Raw genomic sequence first — 7,480 nt, 5'->3', positions numbered from 1 at the left:
CCACCAAACTAAGAAAGATTCAATACAAAGTGATACCCTGCCTTCTGGGGAACCATCCTGATGTCTGGATCACAGAGCTTCCATGAACAAAACTAGAAAATACTTTCCAAGTAGCATGATGGATTCTACTATCTATAGGTGCAGAACTACAGTGTCTTAATGTTAAAATAATATCACATATTAGCTAGTCTATATCTAAGACTTAAACGGAGGGATTACTCTGTGTTTACTGTCCAAAGCACAAAAATTATTCACAACAATCCTTTTCTCTGCTTACCATCTATATCATCCTTCCTCAAAACACCAGACTTTCAAAGAACTAATGTCAATACTCTTCAAACTTTTCAACAAAAGAGAAACAGAAGGAACATTGCTAAACTCATTCTATGAGGCCACAGTCACACTCATAGCTAAAACAAAAAACCAACAAAGAAAGATTTTCAGACCAATATCTCTTATGTACATTGATGCAACAATAATCAATAAAATACTGTAAAACCAAATCCAAGAATACACTAAGAACATGATCTACCCTGAACTAATAGGCTTCGTCCCAGGGTTTCAGGGATGATTTAATATATAAAAATCCAAACTTAAAGAAAAACATCCTACATGATCATCTGATTAGATGCTGAAAAATCTCTTGACAAAATTGAACACCTATTCATGTTAAGAGCTTTGAAGAGATCAGGGATATGAGACATACAGCTAAACACAATAAAGACGATAATACAGCAAGCCAATAGCCAACATCAAATTAAAAAGAGAGAAACTTAAAGCATTTACAGTAAAATAAAGGGCAAAGCAAGGCATTCCTTTCTCTCCATATCTCTTCAATATGGCACTTGGCATCCTAGCTAGAGCAACCAGATAACTGAAGAAGATCAAGTGAATTCAAATGGGAAGAGAAGTGAAAGTATCCTTAGTCACAGAGGATATGATAGTATATGTAAGTGACTCTAAAATTTCTACCAAAGAATGCCTACAAATGAATGTTTTCAGCAAAGTGGGAAAATTCATTAGCTAAAAAAATAAACAGTAGCCCTCTTTTATACAAGCAATAAATAGGTTGAGCAAGACATCAGAGAAACACACTCTTCACAATAGCCACAGATACTATAAAATACCTTGATGTAACACTAGCAAGGCAATTGAAAGATGTATGACAAGAACTATAAGTCTCTGAAGAAATTAATTGAAGACATCAGAAGAAGATGGAAAGATCTCCCATGCTCATAGATCCATAGAATTAACATAATAAAGATGATCATCTTACCCAAAGCAGTCTAATGATTCTATATAATTTCCATAAATATTCCAAAAAATCTTTACAGACATTGAAACAAACAATTAGGTACTTCATATGAAAAACCCCAAATTTCAGGATAACTAAACCAATCCCCTAAAATAAAATATCTTCCAGAGGTATATATATATATACCTTTATTTCTAATGGGAGAACAAAGTCATATAACTACTCTGGAAATCAATTTGGTGGTTTCTCAGAAAATTGGGAATAGTCTTACCTAAATATATATGGCTGTAACACTCCTGGGCATATACTGAAAAGATCCTCAACCATCCCACAAACACATTTGCTGAACTGTATCCATAGCAGCTTTATTTGTTTCAGTTAAAACCTGGAAACACTCAGATGCACTTCCCCCTCAAAGAAAGGGAAAAAATGTGGTTCATTAACATAATGGACTACTACTCAGTTATTAAAAACAAGGACTTCTTAAAATTTGCAGGCAGATGGATAGAATTAGAAAATATCATGCTCATTGAGGTAACCCAGACATGAAAGAACATACAGAATATACACTCACTTGTAAGTGCATACTAGCCATAAAGTATAGGGTACCCACATTATAATCCACAGACCTAAAGAAGCCAAGTAACAAGGTGGGCCCAGGACGGCTTGGAGAGGGCACCTTAATCTCATTCAGAAGGGGAAATCAAATTGTTATTGGTAGTGGATAGAGGGAGGGAAAGCCTGAGAAAGAGGAAAGGGAAAGTGGACAGAAATTGGAGGTATATGGAGGGCATATTGTGGGGGTGTACATCTCTATTTCCACAGATGAGTCTTTCTAGCTACTGTCACTACCTGAAAGCTACTGTCACTACCTGAAAGTGTGTGTGTGTGTGTGTGTATACACACACACACATACATACATATATATGTGTGTGTGTGGTATGTGTGTGTACATAGATAGTACAGATAGTATACACTTAAACTATAATTTAAATGAAAAATGTCTCAAGTATACTCACATATGACAAAACTTGGTTCCACTGGTGGTGCTCCTAGGGGTGTCATGAAACTTTTAAAGGTAGAGACGTACAGTAATAAGTATGTTATTTAAGGCTTGTTTGAGGGGTTTTAGCCCAGTCACACTTAATATACTTTCTATCTCTCTCCTTCTCTTTCCTATTTGTGCATGACAGTATGATGATTCTGTTTACTGCTTCTGACAAAACTCTATGTCATACTTGCAATGGTATACTTTATCATTTTGGGGATTATAAGTTAAATTAAACCACTTTTACCTTTCTTATGATGACATTCTTTTAACCCTGTAACATGCTCACTCAGAACACATATCGCTACCCATATATTTATTGGAGTGAGTTATCCCCTGAGGCATAGGAAACTTATCAGCAGCTACGACACTAAATCTGGGCTTTCACATACTGGTTCATTACTACCTTCCTGACTTCGCCTATTCTGCAGGCTAAATACATAAAACAGGACATTTGAGATAGCACCTACATATGATTGTTTTTGCTCTCTATATAATTTTCTAGTTTCATCCATTTAAAATCAAGTTTTACAATTTCATTTTTCTTAATGGCTGAGTAATATTCCACTGAGTATACCTATTGTGTTTCTATTACCTTTTCATTGGTTGATGGGTGTCTACATCCTTTTTGTAGCTCTTGTTAACAGAGTGGATATGAACATACCCAGATTCATAGCTGGCCCACATGGTGGAGCTATTTATAGTTTGTGGGTACTGCAAATTTATTTCCACATTGGCCACATTAGTGTACACTGTATGTCAGCATTGTACAAAGGGTACCCCTTTCCTACATCCATGTCCACATTTGTATTCCCGATGACTAGCAGTGTGAATGGAATAAGATATATTATTAAAGTAGTTTTTAATTTACATTCATGTGGTAGCAAATGATATAGAACACTTTTTAAAGTATTTGGGGAAGATTTGTTTATAAGTTGTTTTTTTTTAAAGAACTTCCTGTTCAATTCCAAAGCCAATATAATATTTGGTTTGTTAGTTTACTAAATGTTTAGGCTTTCTTACTTTTGTGTTTTTTAATTTTTGGTTGTTTTTCGTTCTTTGTATATTTTTTCAGAAAAAATACTCTCTCTCTCTCTCTCTCTCTCTCTGTGTGTGTGTGTGTGTGTGTCTATCTAAGAGAATCCTCAAAAATTGAAAATCAAAACAAAAAATACTAATCCAAACCAAAACAGAGAGAAAAACATGAAGCTTGTGTTAGTCAACTACTCCTAGAAATGAGGCATGACCTAGAATGTTACTCCATTTCAGAAAAATGATTTTCCATTTCCTAGCAGGTACCAATTTCAGACAGCTTCTTAGTCCAGGGTTAGACTTCCTGTCCAGTTTCCTTTCTTGGTGCAAAGATTTTTCTCTGGTTTGAACTTTTACAAGTTGTATTTCTGTACATGTCACAACAGTCTTTATAAGTTCATATGTATATCTGTTCTCACATATCTGGAAGGCACTCTTTCCTTGGAGTCATCTGGCTCTGGTTCTCACAGTCTTTCTTCTTCCACTTCTGCATAGATCCCTGAGCCTTTAGAGGGTAATTGGGACTGCCTTGAATAGAGACAAGAAGAAACTTACTTGTTATCCTCCAAAACCTGTAAGTTAAGACCTATATATTGCTGAGGATACCATTTGATTATAGCATTGAACATGAGGAAATTCAGGTGTTGTCCAAGTAGATGTTTTACTTCCTACTATTATTCTGGTGCTTAAAGGTACTTTGGATATTACTGGAGGGAAAAAAATAATAAGTCTCCCTCAGCTACTCACATAATAATCTATAGCAGTTGAAGGGGCTGGTATCTGCCCAAGGCAGACCAATAAGAAGTTTTCAGCACAAAGTAGGTTGATTTGCCCCAGAGGGGGAAAGAACAGGGAATAAAAGACAAAGACAGGAAAAAAAGACAAGGGAGAAGGAAAAATGAGGACAAAGCAAGAGGAGTAAGGAATATTTGTCCCAGAGAGAGAGAAGACTGCCTCTAGATAGAGAAGAGACAAATGTGTCCCATAGCCAAATGTCAGTTTATAAAGGTAAAAGGAGAAACCCTGTATTAGGATGAGTTGATTAGTTGTGACTGGCATGTTAATTAAAATGGCCAAATGGGAGAGGGGAGTTCTGATGGCTGGACTTCTGTGTATTCAACACACAATAAAGTAAAATGAAGTTGTGCTACTGATAGGAAGTGAATGTACTGAAGATCATCACAGCAGAAATAATATGGAAGCCTTGAAAGAAAAATACCACATTTCTTTCACTTTTAGATTCTAGATATTATAATATACTTATCTGTACAATCTGAAAGAAGTAAGCCTATCTGAGATAAGGTACAGGAAAAAAGGTAGGATACAGGAAAGCTACATAATAGAATGACAACATATATGAATGGCAATGTGCATGATTCTCATCATTATGTTGAATTGATATATGCCAAGAAAAGAATGAAAGAAAAAGATGTGAATCTGAGAAGTGAAATCAATGTGAAGATCTAGATTTAATGAAAGCAATGCAATTTAGAAGGGGGTCTTTGTGTGGGAAGTAAAGCAGTGCGTTTGGGAGATTTGTCAGTACTGGGGAAGGAGCAGGGATTAAAAACAATGTCCAACTATATGCATCTATCAAAATGTTGTAAAGAAGAATATTATCTTGTATGGTAACTTAAAATATAAAATAATAAAAATAAAATAAAACTTGTCAAGGTACATATTATAAAAAATAAAAATGTAACAAATGTACATTATGGTGTTTTATTCAGGAATAAAAAGAATGAAATTTCATCTGAAGAAAATGAATGAAACTACAAATATATTTTTAAAGAATGCAAGCCAGAATTAGAAAAATATTATATATTTTTTACTTATCTGCAGAATCTGAATTTTAAATATTTAAATAAAATATTCATTATATTCCATATAATAAAATATAAAATTGTATAAGGAAATATGACAGGAGAGATAGGCATTTACAAAGAGAAATTAGGCAGCAACAGAGGGTGATGAGAAGAATAATGACAAAATATCACATTATCTTCCATATGAAAAATATGGAATAATTAATTAATAATAATATATAATTAATTATAATTATGCATACTATATATTCACATATATGAACATACATATGTGTCATTGAAGTTTAAAGGGATATTTACCAGATGGGGAAAAAATGAACCTGAGAGAGTGGAGAACAGTGGATGGGGAGAGAGGATGATCATAAATATAAGCAAGACCCTACAACTAACACATAATAATGTTATAGTGAAACTCATTTTATATGCTGACTAAAATAGCTTGTTTACCTCCCCAATGAAATAGCAACTACCGTGATAACATTTTATATAACATAGTGTTAAGAGGACTCCTCAATGCCTTCAAATTCATCTGTAATATGCAAAGTTTAGAAACTGCCAATGAGGAACATAATGAGAGCCTGATACAGGGCTGTAATCCTAGTACTCAGAAAGCTAAGTTCAACAAGCCTGACTAAATAGCAAAGATGCTCAAATCAACCAACCACACGTACAAACACCAGTAAGCTAAATGAAAATTCACCAAGTGAACTAAATGTGATGTTCTATTTGTGAGCCTGAAACAGATAAGGAATGTGAAATAAAAACAAACAAAATCAAAGCATAATGGGATAGTATGCCTGTATGTATGACTATAATCCAGCAGTAGGATTAAAGGAATATCGTAAGTTCAGACCAGAATAACAGGTAACAGAGAATGTTCTAGTCAATACTAAGTAGATAGATAGTTGATAGATAGACAGATAGTAAATAAATAACAATCTCAAATAAGTCTGAATAATACATATACTTTAATGATATATTAATAATACTTCATTAATTATCAATAAATATATACACTAATATAGAATAACAATAGAGAAAATGTATGTGAAATTTATCTGCCTTACTTCTCCTATCTTGAATATTTTTCTATGAATCTAAATTCATTCTAGTAATTAAGAATCATGTGGAAAATGCATAGGAAGCTTGTGTTTAACAGTTTAAACATTAAAAAAACTTTGAGCAAACTTGAAAAATCAATAAAATATTCAAAGGTAAATTTAGAAAAATGATTGGAAAGTATCAGAACTTCAGTGATACATTGGGTCATCTTCAGTCAACCTACTAAATGTTTATTTAGCACATAGAGAGGACAAAGTAGAAGAGACAAAAACTAAAAAGTGTAGTTGAAGATTCTTATACATAAAAGTTAGATGCCTAATTCTGAGACCCTCGCTCTTCATAGTGTTCATTAGCAGAATGAGTAAATGAGCTTCTAATCCACTACTGTATCTGAAACCCTGGTCCTAGATTATTGCGACATAACCTCTTACAAACACAGATAATTTACTAATTTTCTGCATTGCTGTTTTTTTTTAAGACAACTACAATTCTCTTTATATTTTATAAATTATTAACGGACCTGCTAGCTTTTGTCTTATAAGATTTAAGAATTATATTTTGTTTTAGGATAGAATGTTCTATATATATCACCACTCCTGGGCATATACCCAGAGGATTCCCCACCTTGTAATAAGGATACATGCTCTACTATGTTCATAGCAGCCCTATTTATAATTGCCAGATGCTGGAAAGAACCCAGGTATCCCTCAACAGAAGAGTGGATGCAAAAAATGTGGTATATCTACACAATGGAGTACTATTCAGCCATTAGAAACAATGAATTCATGAAATTCTTAGGCAAATGGATGGAGCTAGAGAACATCATACTAAGTGAGGTAACCCAGACTCAAAAGGTGAATCATGGTATGCACTCACTAATAAGTGGTTATTAACCTAGAAAACTGGAATACCCAAAACATAATCCACACATCAAATGAGATACAAGAAGAAAGGAGGAGTGGTTCCTGGTTCTGGAAAGACTCAGTGAAACAGTATTCGGCAAAACCAGAACGGGGAAGTGGGAAGGGGTGGGAGGGAGGATAGGGGAAGAGAAGTGGGCTTACGGGACTTTTGGGGAGTGGGGGGGGGCTAGAAAAGGGGAAATCATTTGAAATGTAAATAAATTATATCGAATAAAAAAAAAGAAAAAAAAAGAATTATATTTTGTGACAAACTCATAGAATAAGATATCAGTCATACAGCACATTGATGAATTTTTTTGTGTTTGATCTGGAGAGATGGCTGTTTGTCAAAGTG

This window comes from Apodemus sylvaticus, chromosome 7 (assembly GCF_947179515.1).
Source record: "Apodemus sylvaticus chromosome 7, mApoSyl1.1, whole genome shotgun sequence".
Taxonomy (NCBI): Eukaryota; Metazoa; Chordata; class Mammalia; order Rodentia; family Muridae; genus Apodemus; species Apodemus sylvaticus.
Note: the sequence above shows the minus strand (reverse complement) of the source record.